The 13,489-nt window shown below is 39.7% G+C and overlaps 1 long non-coding RNA gene across 4 annotated transcripts; it reads left to right on the top strand.

Moving 5' to 3' along the window:
• Positions 1-3,824: 3,824 nt before the first annotated feature.
• Positions 3,825-13,225, top strand: LOC143593016 (uncharacterized). Of its 4 annotated transcripts, XR_013146031.1 has the most exons (4): positions 3,825-4,297; positions 11,080-11,651; positions 11,777-11,864; positions 12,676-13,225. It is a non-coding gene; the product is annotated as an uncharacterized LOC143593016 (long non-coding RNA). The 4 variants fall into 4 exon arrangements; XR_013146030.1 differs by having other exon boundaries at positions 11,080-11,291; positions 11,460-13,225; XR_013146029.1 differs by having other exon boundaries at positions 11,777-13,225.
• The last annotated feature ends 264 nt before the right edge of the window (positions 13,226-13,489 follow it).

The following is a 13,489-nucleotide window of genomic DNA, read 5'->3' as shown; positions in this document are numbered from 1 at the left end:
AGTTGAGGGACTAAAGTGTAACATGTTATTATTATTAATAACAATAAACCCTAATCTCTTCTCCCTCTCTCTCTTCCCAAAGCCGACGGCCAGCCCCCCCCTCCCTTTCTCCTTGCGATCGGCTCACACACACACATATTACTTGATTTTTGATCTTGTCCTTCTCAATTGAAGCATCCTACACCCGTTTCTAGCCATCTTCTACCTTTCTCTTGCTTGCTTTGGTGTTTTTGAAGGTATAATTATAACCCTAGGTCCGAAAATCATATGTATGGTGTTCATATGTTTTGTTTGATTAGATGATGTATTGATTGTGATTTGATAACTAGAATTGGTGTTATTGCATGTTAATCGTTGGTGTCTTTGATTTTGAGTTCAAATAAAACCCTAATCATGTATGTAGTGTGTAATTGATGTGCATGGATAGTGGTTATGGTGTCTAGAATGTCATATGAACGGATTATGGTCCATAGATAGTTAATATGTTGAGTTTGGATGCAAACAGTTTCTGGACAGATTGTGTTATTGATGTTCAATTGACTGTAACGGGGTGTGAATGTGAAAATTGGTTGAGATTATTGATACTACAGTGAACTAGGTTGATTCTAGTTTTTAAAGAATATAAATTTGCAATTTTTGAAAGTGAAAAAGTTAACTTTTATGATTTTACAAAAACGTTGTGCAAATCTGAATTGTGAGACCTGCTGTTAGGTTGATTTGTAAATATTATATCTCATGAACTACAAGACCAAATGGGTTGGTTCCACTTCTGGAAGTTAACTTGTTGAGTTAAGAACCTAACCCAATTGGTCTTACATTTGTTGGATTTTTCATTTAACGGGAATTACAAATAACATTCTGTTGCGCATGAATTTGACTGTTGTGAGTTTGCTGTAGTAAATTGATCATTGTGAGAAATATATGTGGAATAAAAATACAAAAAAATATGTTCTGGAAACCTAACACATGTATGCTTTTGTGATGATTTTTGATGAATTAATTGATGAGTTATGATCTGTAAATTAGAATAATCTTTACTAGTAGTAATCTGTCTCGGTAAAGTTAGCTGCTGAACTTTGTGAAAATACATGAAAAGTGCTAGTTGCTAGTTAATTGTTATGTTTTGACCAAATTGCCCTTGAGGGGAATAATTGCTAGATACGTACGTTATTAACACTTGACACGTAATTAGTTACTCACATGTGTAACGTATCACAAATATGCTTGTTAATTCACACACGATTCACAAACGAACACGAAACGTATTTTTGTGCTTAGGAATTATGTGCCGGGTCTAGAGACTCGATAATAGTTCCGATACTTAGAAAAATCTCATTTTTGTGTCTTAGAACGCGAGTGAGGATTTTTCTGTGACGCACATCTCTCGGACTTTGGTTTTTAGTAATCTTCGCAAACAGTGAGTTTCACTTACCCCTTTTTAAACTCTTTAAACGCTTTTCATTTGGGGGAGATAACATACTCCGAAAACGCTTTTAAGATTTTGTTAGTAAATTATATATCACTTGTAAAGGCTAAGTGGCAAACGAAACAATTGAAGTCCTACACATCGAACCGTTTAGTATTGGAAAATAGCGAGTCACTGTTGAGTAGTACCACTGGGTTTGACAAACCCCACCCAACGCTAAACTCGACTGGAGGTCGAGTGGGTGTAATTTTGGCTAACACATTACCATGGTCTGGATGACCTGGTGGCAAGGCACTTGATAAACAGTCAGCTTCGGTGTCGAACACTTAGTAATACTTGTTGTATAGGCTAGCTACCTATCGATATATAATTGATTTAACACTATCTGGTAACGCAAAACGCTAAACGCAAAACGATGAACGCAAAACGCTAAACACTTTATTTTATATAAACTTGTGAACTCACCAACCTCGTTTTGACACTTTTAGTATGTTATTCTCAGGTAGCCGAGGCGGGCGCGTGGTATAGGATCATGAATTGCTTGAAACGCTTTTGTTTATGCAAACTATTTTAAACTGTTATCATTGGGTTTTAAGTCGTCCTGCGTGACGCAACATTTATTTTATGGCTTTTTACGCTTCCGCATTAATTACTCGTAACGTTTTGTGGTTTGAAAACTTTGTTTTATGGTTTGATTATAACTAATGATTCCGATCCTGTTAGTTCACACCCTCTGACGGTGAAACTCCGTTAGTGGATTTTGAGGGTGTGACAAATATAACCTTTAACAATCAATCGTGCTTCTTATTGTCTTAACGGTTCCTATTGAGATTTAGTTTAGTTATGAACACTCTAAGGTGGTTCAACCAAACCTCAAAACGTTATCCTGACTTATGGAGTCAATTATGATTGATGCTAATGGTTAATTGTAAGGGGTAGGACCAATAAACTTTCCAACATCCATTTCAACTTTAGTTAGGGAGGTTACATAATCATTAGTGTTAGTAGGTTTTAAAACCTAGATGGCCTCCCGAGTTGATTATTGAGTAATTTTAAAAGTCTCGGTTTTATGGATTAGCTCTTGGTTAAGTTGCTATTAGTTTTAGGATTCTAAGTATATAAGAGTTGGTGAAGTATGGTGTACAAGAGGTGTAATTGGAGTTTAAATATGGAGTAAAATTTAATGACCCTCTTCCCCCTCCTCTTGTACTTCTTACAAGTCATTATAAAGACTTTTACTGCTCTCACTGACCTTAGAAGCCCTTAGGAAAATTTGCATGCTTAGGGTTAATATTTAAAGACCAATAGATTCTAATAGAAAAACGAGTTGATAAAGTAGTAATTTGGATAACCCACACGTTGCGGCGACATAAACTTGATTTGCATAGGAATCCTAACACCGTCACTGGTTACCTTGCTGGAAATCTTTAAACCCGCGTTATAACGAGGATGTGACAGAGACAAGCTTGCCTGATGCCTATCATTTGGTTTGTTACGATAAATTTAAAGTTTTATAGTCAAAGTTGAAGATCTAAAGTTTTGAAATTTAAAAATTTTGGCGAGGGAAGTTAAAAGTTTTGAAGTTTAAAACTTTTATGACCAAATATGAAAATCAAAAAATTTTATAATCAAATTCAGGAGATGAAAAATCTTGATTACTTGATATGTAAAAGTTTATAATTTAGTGGCAAAGTTGAAATATTATAGTTTTTCATGTTAAAAGTGTTGATGCATGGTCTTACATGAAAAACAAAATTTCAAGTTCCTATTTATAACCATGGTAGTCTAACTTGAAAAAAACTTTTTAAGTTGCCATTAAATATACATAAAAAATGATAAAATACAAAGAAAAGCGAACATGAGAAGTGTGAGACGAATTTGTGACGTAAACCTTAAAAAATTTTAAGAAAAAAAAAAATATAACTCAAAATATAATCTAAAACGAAGAATATAAAAAAAACTAAAATGTTTCTCTTGTCTTTCTTGTTAAAAAAATAAGACGAAAAAGACACAATGTCGAGAAAAAAGACACAATTACGAAAATAAATAATAAACACAGTGATAAATAAAAAAATATACAATAGATCACAAAATATAACGCGATGTCAAAAAAATGTAACACAATGTATCACAATACTAAGAAAAAAAACACAATGTAAAGAAAAAAATGACAATCAATGATAAAAATAAACTAAAATATATAATGTTAAATAAAAAGACATCGTAATCTTTTTCCTCAACAAAGTTTTTTTTATAAAAACGAGCAAAGACGGGGAGAAACATTTTCGTTTTTTTTTTAATTCTGAGTTATGATCTTTTAATTAATTTTTTAGGGGGATTTTTTGTGACCACAAATCATTCTCATTTTTATCTAATAACTTGATCCTAATATATCTAACGATCTATATAATTGTCTACCATAAAATCTTATGTGTCACCCTCACATTGCTCCTCGCCTCTTCTAAAGCCACCAGATTGCTTGATTCCTAAATGAAGTCTTCTCAATCATTTAACCCGGTTTATACCCATTTACCTTCAAAATATACCCGAATACCTTTCTACGGGTCATAACACCTTCTTAAACCTTTCCCCTATTCTCAAACCCTAAATCCTTGACCCCCAATCGCCTTTGTCTCTTCCTTCGTTGGATACACCAAACCCTACAAGATAATCGTTGATAGCAATACACGCTTTCAATCAATTCGATTTTGTAAGTGGTTCGTCGCTCACCTTCAATCCTCAAGAACCATGGTTTGTAGTTGATTCATCATGAGGGTTCATAATTGCAGATCAAAAGTTCTTCGGCATATGGATCGTGTCAATGGTGTTCTCTGTCACCCCTTACATTTGGCAAGCCGCCAACTGATACAAGTACTCACTTCATTATATTCCTTCAACTTCCGTTTAATATTGCCTTAATTCGCTCAATTTTTCTGCGATTATGTGTTATATTAGTTTATTTCTCATCAAACATGATCAATTTGCTTTAGTTATGTTTTTTAATCGGTTACCCACGTAACCCACCATGTTTCCGCCACACGGATCAAAAACCCACGGTTTTGTTTATGTAAATTTATTGAAACGAGATACAATTGCTTCAGAGGTACGTGTTCCTTGTGATTTCAAGATTGAATTCGTTCTGTTTTGTGTTTTTCTCCGGTGGTTGTAGTGGATAATGGTTCGATTCGTTCGATACTCATATTAATTTGTATCATCAACAAGATAAAGTTTGTTTTGATCTTATGATATTGATTTCATCGCACACTACTGTTTTCCGTAGATTGAACAAGATTTTTGTATCAATTTATGGATAGGGTTAGGGTTATGTTAATTAAGTTTTTCAAGATGGTCAATTTTGTGTTCAGGTGTGTTTGGTGGTAAATTAAGCCATTCAGGCGTCATGATTAATATCTTAATTGGTTCTTGCCAATTATCGAATATATGACATTTTATATGTGAGTAAAATCTTGAATAAGTCTGGTTAGTGTTTCTTCATTGGCGCCGTCCGTGCATAAAAGCTAGAACTTCATTTCTTTTCAGTTTTTTCAAACTTCTGGAAAGATGGTTAAAGAAACTCCGGTAACCACAACCCCAGCTACTAGGGGGAATACCGGCTACACACTCTTTACAAACACTACCCCGGTTACCCAAGCCGGGGCAAGTGAAGTAAATTTTACGAACACTACCCCAGTTACCCAAGCTGGGGCAAGTGCAGTAAATAATCGCTCACTGGGATTCACCGATACCCAGTTAGAGAAACGAACAAGACTCCCCCGCCAAACACTCGATGAAGTTAAGGCATGGGCGGAGGCACGTCAGAAGGAATTCTAAGCTGAGTTGGACGAACGCTTGCGTTCCGTCCAACAGGCTGACGAATTCGAAGAATACTTGGACGATGACTCGGAGGAATCCGACACCGACGCGAACCCTCGCCATAGGGCAAAAGGGAAGCGTAAGGAAACGGACTCCCAACCGAGAAGGCGTTTTGGAGAAGCCTTCAAACCAAAAAACACAGGTGGAAGCCCACGTGACTTCTCCAAAACATTTAGACCAACTGTTGCAAATGCGGGAACGTCCAAATTTGCAAGGGATATTGCGGAAGCAATTGCCCCAAAAAGTGCCAAACAAATGTCCAACATAGGCACATATGATGGTATATCTGACCCAGATGACCATTTGAACAGATTCATAGCGGGGGCAACCGTCAGCAATTGGACGGAACCTACGTGGTGTTACATGTTCCAAATGACGCTTGTTGGGCCAGCTAGAGCGTGGTTCGATCGTCTACCGGTCAACCACATCTACGACTGGGCAGACTTCCAACAGAAGTTTAGCCAACACTTCAGCCAACAACGAAAGTATACCGAAGAGCAATGGACAATCCTCAAATGCATTCGAGAGGAAGATGAATCTTTGCCAGACTTCATCACTCGCTTCAACTCAAAGAAGCTAAGTCTGGGTAACATTAGCGAAGATCTTGTTCGCGCTGCTTTTATTCAGGGCGCGAACGACCCAGAGCTCATCCGCACCTTAACGGGTAAAGATGGCATGCCATCCACATGGGATGCCATCATGACAGCAGCTAAACGCTTTGCGGAAACTGAGAGGCAACTGGGTAGAGATCTCCCACAGAGCACAAACCTCTACACCCAGAAAACAAGAGAAGACAACGTCCTTACCGCCCGATTAAACAAAAAGCGGAAGCTAGGCATTTGGCAGTCAAGGGTAAACTTTGACACCTCATCCGGCTTGCAACATCGGTTAGGCGGAAGGGATAACGTACGGTCGGACCAGAACTCCAGATGGACGCCACTCACCAAAAGCGTCACCGAGATATTCGCAACTGAGGAGCTCCCATGGCCAAAGGCTCCAATAATCCGACATCGTCCCAATGCTGATCGGAGCAAATACTGTGACTTTCACAGGACAAAAGGCCACAACACTGAAGAATGCACAGACGTAAAGGACATGGTCGAAGCATTTGTCAGAGATGGGACGCTCGCGCACCTAGTGGCGCAATGAACGCTGAGCAGGCTGATGCGTGTAGAACCCCAGCTGGGGAAAACACGAATAAAATTGCAGCTTCAATGTTGGAGACTACATACTGCGCAAACAACGAGATCCCGAACCAGGTGCATATCGGCTCGATGGCACTCCCATCCCAACAACATGGAAGAGAGCTCAATTACACAGTTTGCATGTAGATTAATTCCAAATTTGTAAAGAAAAGGCCTAGAGCCACTTCTAATGGAAATGATTCTCCTTAGAACATCGACGCTGATGATTTTACATTTATACTTTATGAACTTTCAACACTGACGCCGGTTTTCACCGCATACATAAGTGTGAGTCGTTGCATGGGGAAGGCGGCAAAACCCGCATAAACCCAAAAAACGACAAACCTTCACGCAGGTCAGTTAAAGGTAAAGTTCAGTCATCCCACTAAATGAAAGTGCCGGTCTATCCGCATGAATCATGATAGAGGAAACTGAACACTAACCTATTAACAACCGCGCGTCGAACGGTTAATTTATTCAACACGGATATGCCGGTTTTCACCGCATAATCATGTGTGAAAGTCGTTGCATGGGGAAGGCGGTAAAACCCGCATAAACCCAAAAAACGGCAAACCTTCACGCAGGTCAGTCATAGGTAAACTTTGGTCATCCAACTAAATGAAAGTGCCGGTCCTAACCGCACAAATCATGAGAGGAAACCGAACCTATTGACAACCGCGCGTCGAACGGATAACTTATTCAAAACAGAGAATTTCTAACAAAAGGATGAGGAAAACCTACACGCAGGTCAGATGTAGGTAAAGTTTAGCCATCCTACTAAGTGCAAGTGACGGTCCTACCCGCACAATCACGAAAGAGGAAGCAAAACTTCAACCTATTATCTACCACGTTCAAAGGTTAACTTATCCTAAACACTTAGAAATTTCAAAAAAGATGAGGAAAACCTCCACGCAGGTCAGATGTAGGTAAAGTTTAGCCATCCTACTAAGTGCAAGTGACGGTCCTACCCGCACAATCACGAAAGAGGAAGCAAAACTTCAACCTATTATCTACCACGTTCAAAGGTTAACTTATTCTAAACACTTGGAAAATTGCTAATTTAAACTAAAGTATGCAAGTCATATAACGTTTATAAAGCAAGGAATCCAGTGAAAATAGCGGTCTTACCCGCACAAAGATTATATTTCATAATATTCATTACAAGAATGGCCGGGTAACTACCCGCCTACAAGAATATAAATCTATACAAGCTAAACATATCATAACAGTGGGAAGGGATCTTCAGGATCAGGCTTCAGGGCCACTTCCACTTGACCCGCACCATCAGTAGAACGTGGCGGTTCAAGGAAAGCTTTAAGGATAGCTAACCCATCATCAGCAGCAGCAACTTGATTCACCTTCTCCACCACCGGATGCGGGAAGGCGGCATACTGATTCACTGCTTGGTCGTAAACAGCTTCAGTATCAACATTATACAAAGGGAAGTTGGAAGGCGGGATGCCTTTCTCAACGAACCCTAGACCAAGCAGGAAACCAGCCTTTTCCCCATCCTCATGAGAAGCGTTGAGGGCTGCGCTCATAGCATCGTCATAAGACGTCTCCGTGAAGACCCGATGCACAACCTACAAAAAGAGTACAAGTATCAAAACCTTTTCTATTTACAAAGAAAAGCGTGAAGACATGAAGCTAAACATACCTGAGACAACGCTTCTCGAAGAAGCCATTCCTTGGCAACCAGAGCCTCCTGGAGGGCAGCTTGAGCTTCGTTACGGGCGCGTTCGGCTTCACTTTTATTGAGGTTGGCAAGCAACACTTCTTTAGCCGCAGCCTCTTCGACGCCCTTTAGCTTCCGCTCAGTATGGTCAAGCACCCCCCTCTGGTCCAAGATTTCCTAGAGCTTTTTGGCGTCTTCCATCGCCAAGGCATCATGAGCCTGCTGGAGAACCTCTAATTTGGCCTTAAGCTCCTCATTCTCCACGCGTAGAGGCTCAGCAACAGCTTCAGCCTTGGTGGCCCTCTCGGTTGCGTTCCGTGCAGTTTCCTTAGCCAGCCGAAGCTGTTCATTAACAGCTTGGGCAGCCTTGGAACGGGCCGCGAGCCGGGCCTGAACTTCAACCTCGAGGGCCTTGAAGGCCTTCTCCTTTTCCGCAGCAACTGCGGTAAGCCTTTGGTTCTCCTCCCGGACAGCCCGCGCCTGAGCTACTTCTTGGATGCGAGCTGCTTTTAACTTGTCGTTTTCACGACAAAGCAGCTCGACGCGCGGCTGCATCTGGGCCAGGAGAACCCGAAGCTCATTGGTTAGCCTACCCTCCTGGTAGCTAACCATGGCTTCCCCCAACGCACCACTGGGAGCTGCGTGACGAGCCCAGTCCACGCACTCCACAGGCGTGCGAAGGGTTGTTCCTCGGCGAATGTTCCATCTTGGAACATACACTTCATTGGAATCCGACACTGCAAAAAACAAAAAGCAGTTAGGAAAAGATGATATATATAAAAAAAAATTCAAAAAGATTCAAAAGTAAGCGGGAAAATACCCCTTACCTTGGCAACCAAGTAACCATAAGACGGGTGCGGGTACAGTGTTAAGGCAAAACCCTTCACATACTTAGCACCTGCAGGGAATTGAAGCCAAGAATACCTCGGCAACCAAGTAACTATAAGACGGGTGCGGGTACAGTGTTAAGGCAAAACCCTTCACATACCTAGCACCCGCAGGGAATTGACGCCAGGAATACCTTGGCAACCAAGTAACCATAAGACGGGTGCGGACACAGTGTTAAGGCAAAACCCTTCACATACCTAGCACCCGCAGGGAATTGACGCCAGGAATACCTTGGAAGTAAAGTAACCGTAAGACGAGCGCGGGTACAGTGTTAAGGCAAAACCCTTCACATACCTAGCGCTCCGCAGGGAATTGAAACCAAGAAGGATCTTCTGGGCAATGCTTGCGGAAACGGAAATAACATCCCCGCATAGCGGGAACGTCGAGAACTACATTGTTTGAAGCTTCAGGATGGAATTGGTGGTTTTAACATAATTGATCACTATGTTCAAAACTACCAAAACCTCATGGAGAATCCACAAGTGGGACTCAACGCTCCTGACTTGCGAGGAGGTTACAGACCTACCCGCATCATACCCAAAGATCAAGCAGGAAAGTCGGGAATTTCTGCGAGTGACAAGGACTTCCGCGGGAAGAATCCCCATGGAAAACCTTAAAACTAAACCCTTTTCAAAACCCTTTGCTTAAGTCCAAAAGTTCACCTCACTTTATTAAACATTCATGAGAAGAACATTGGACTGGGGGGACTTGAAGAGGTAGGTCCCAGCAGAGCCCAGTTGGACCCGCAAGACTCACCTTGAAGAGGGACGTCTGCGCAGAAACCAACTGGATACGCAGGACCCACCATGCTCAGAGACGTGACGTCCTTACGCGCAGTACGCAAGCTGTTCCCGCAGGAAATGCCTCCCAATGGTGAAGTAATCTGCCTGTTCCCGCAGCTGCGGATACAAGCCATCAGGGAAGGCCACCCGCGCAGCAAGGCTACACGCACAAGGCACTTAGCTCTCAATCATTCAGTTGTCACCTGAAGGAATGAGCAAAGCCGGGGAACAATCCCGCACAAAGGCGGGAGGGGGAATACTCCAGCCCAACTAAGCCAGTCCGTACGATCGGGAAGATCTTCTGTACTGTACCTGACGAGGTATGGGCAAAAGATCTGACTAAAGATACGACAGCTTATTGACAACAGTATGGCGAGCAGCATGCTCTTGTACTGTATGTCACTATTAGCCGCTGCCTACTCACCAACTCCTGTCATACCACGTGCATAGCCGGCAGTTGGTGGAAAAGGAATAGTACACAGCAGGCCTGGTCACTGTCAGCCGCTGCCTACCCACCAACTACCAGCATGGCACGTGCGTAGGCCACAGTTGGTAGAACAGGAATACTATTCAGCCGGCCACACCTCCTTGGAAACCTACCTTCGGCTATAAATACCCCAAATGGTATGATCATCTCACATCATCATATTATCATCATATTATACCTGATATCTGCTCTAGCAATCTCTTAATATACATTTATATTTAAAGAGCAATCTAGTCTGATTCTCACGCCGGAGGGTGGTCACAAGGAGGAACCCCCCCCCCCCTTCTCAGTGACAAGCTCACGGTGTCTGTTTTGCAGGTTATCAGAAGAACCATCTTTACCGGGTCTAACCCCTCGTGGGAAACATCTATCTAACCCCCAGGTTACTCGTAATCTGCCCGGGGTCCGGTTAGTGTTTCTTCAATTACGTTTCTGAAAAGTTGACTAACATAAATTCTCTTTCATTAATTTTTGGGAACTAACTTTTAGTTCATGTCTCCCTTATTTTTCGGTATCGGGAGAGTAATATTTAGTTAAGAACCATTAAGTATAAGTTATAAATCAAGGTATGGGGCAAAATATAGTACTGGATGGTCTAGGCCATTGTTACTTATATCATTTCTAATCAGGCATATACTTTAAAGAATGGGAAATCTGCCCGTCTAAATGTGCATAAAATAGATGTGTACATGATATAAGCCCATAAAATTTGGAAATGGTCCTTTGTACACACCGACCATCTAATCGTCAAAATATTTGTGCAGGCTAATCGGGTTTTCTGCTACAGAATTAGATATATTAGATATCTTGGACCAGTATAAAGATAAAGAGTATGACAAGCGGGTTGTTGATGTTTCTTTGCTGGTATCCTTTTGTAAAAAAAATAAATTAATAGTAATTTGAAAGGTTAAAATGACTTATTGGAGAGTTGTATGGGTTCAAAGTTTAGGAGGATGTTGCCCATCTTTGAATACAGGTAATTGTTTTTAAAAAACCTTTTACTTTTTTTCTTAAATAATTGAATTCAATGACCACACTGTGAGTTCCTTCATTCTCATGGGTTGCATAGGCCCTTAGATGTTAGCTTCACACACTCTGATTCACGATTTAGGGTTTTTAATTTTGATTTGGTTTGCTTATGCAGGTTTTGTGTCAAAGTAGGATAGATTAGATTGACAAAGACGATAATGCTGGTGGTGTAATGAAATTGGCTTGGAGTAAACCTTCGGCTAACGGTGTTGTGGAAGGGACGACTTCTAAATCTATATCCTGTTCTTTTGATTCTTCATCTGAACAGAGTCAACAGACTACCGATGGATCCGCTGCTGCATATAAGGTATGATTTTAGGTTTTCGGATTAATCAATTTATTCATTTATTCAAATTGTTTGGATTATATTATTTACGAGCCTGCGGATATGCCACTCATTACCAATACACTCTTAGTGTCCATGTGTGACAGTGCACGATCATTGATTTCGAAAGCTAAACAACAGAGATTATATAGCATTTATTGCCAGTTTTTGGATGCTAAAAGATCTGCTGCACAGGTCTTTCTTATAAACCCCTGACTTTTTTTGGTCAAACAAGTTTTTTCTATAAATTAAGAATTTTTCAAGATTCTTTAAATTAGTGTTAGCATGCATTATATTATGATCGCTAAACCGTTCGTGTTAGAAGGCCCGTCACGAACTTGAAAAATCATGTTGGGCGTATGAATCCGAACACCATACTAATATTCTAGGGTTGGTATGAACACGAATGGTTTAACATGAATTTATAAAATATCTTTTAGTTTTTCATGTGTTAATACTTTATAAGTAACAATTTTGCTAAAAAAATGGAGATTTATGTAACATATATTGTTTTGGATCATTAAATATTATTTTAATGTCTGTTCAACTTCTAAAGTTATATAAAATACCATTCCATTTAATTTTTTAGAAAAAGAAATTTTTAGAAAAAACTAGAAAAAAAAGTTAGAAGGCCCAACAACCTGTTTAGCAGAAGCAGGTATGACTTAAATTTGACCCGAACCTGCAAATTTCTTATTAAGTTCATGCCGTGTTAGCATCCCACATTATATGTGCTAGAGGTGGCATGTAAAGTGGGTTATTTTTGTTCAAGGTTTTTTGTTCCATTTTTTTTTAACGATTAGGAAAGTTATGTAATTTCAGCCATTATGTAATGTTTTGAGTTGAATGAGGTTCTATATAACTTACATCCATTGGTAAGTAATAAAATTTAGTGCTTTGAAGTTCCAAAGTAGTCTACTTTGACCCTTAAAAAGTGAAAGTTGTTAGATTGATAGGAGCATACGTGTTTGATTAAGTCAAATTCTTGACTTGACTCTTTTTGCAGTTAAGAGATGCAAAAGGAAAAGAGCAACCCTTGCATGATGATAGACCAACCACCATTAGATGCTATTCGTGGTTATTGCAATGGCGGTCTCCGGATGGCAACTGAATTTGTTAGTGATACTATTCGATTAGTAATGATAAGAAACATGTACTCATTTTTTTAAAGAGATTTATAATTGTAGATATAATATTATTCACCAACCATGATAAATTCTTCAAATTAAAGCCTGTTGAATTATGTACTTTTTAGTACTTTGTTAATAAAGTAGTGAGTTGTAATTATTCGATTTGATAGTAAAGTTATAAAGGTTTCTTTACCATAAATGATGGTGAATTCTGGATTTTTAAAAAGGTTTGTGGGTGAAGGTCGATTTGAGAATAAGAAGTTGCACGTGAAATGGGTTGAATTGGTTAAGGCGTTAAGCATAACATGTGAAATGGGTTGAATTGGTTAACCATATAACAAAGGTATGGTATGACCTGATATGATGTGATTTAGCTAGCGTCGTAAACAAACCAAATGTTTAGCGAATGGTTTGGTGGGAAGTTCATGTATGTTCGTTCGTTTAATAAATGAACGAGCATGAACAATAAATTTATTATATTAGTTAAACAAACAAACATGAACAAAGCTTCCATTCGTTCAATTGTGTTCATGAACGTTCGGTAATATGTGCACAACACATGAACTTGATTTTTAGGTTTCTAAATATGTTGCTAACGAGATCATCTATGGAGAATACGAATAACAAAAAACACAAAAAGGATTTACTTATACTTAAACCTTTAAAAAAGTGTGTTGCGTATGATCTACA

Source organism: Bidens hawaiensis, unplaced genomic scaffold (genome assembly GCF_021521415.1).
Source record: "Bidens hawaiensis isolate Kalapana, Puna unplaced genomic scaffold, B.hawaiensis_p1.1 tig00041620_1, whole genome shotgun sequence".
In the NCBI taxonomy this organism is placed as follows: Eukaryota; Viridiplantae; Streptophyta; class Magnoliopsida; order Asterales; family Asteraceae; genus Bidens; species Bidens hawaiensis.
The sequence above is the reverse complement of the archived record's forward strand: the minus strand, read 5'-3'. Positions and strand labels throughout refer to the sequence as shown.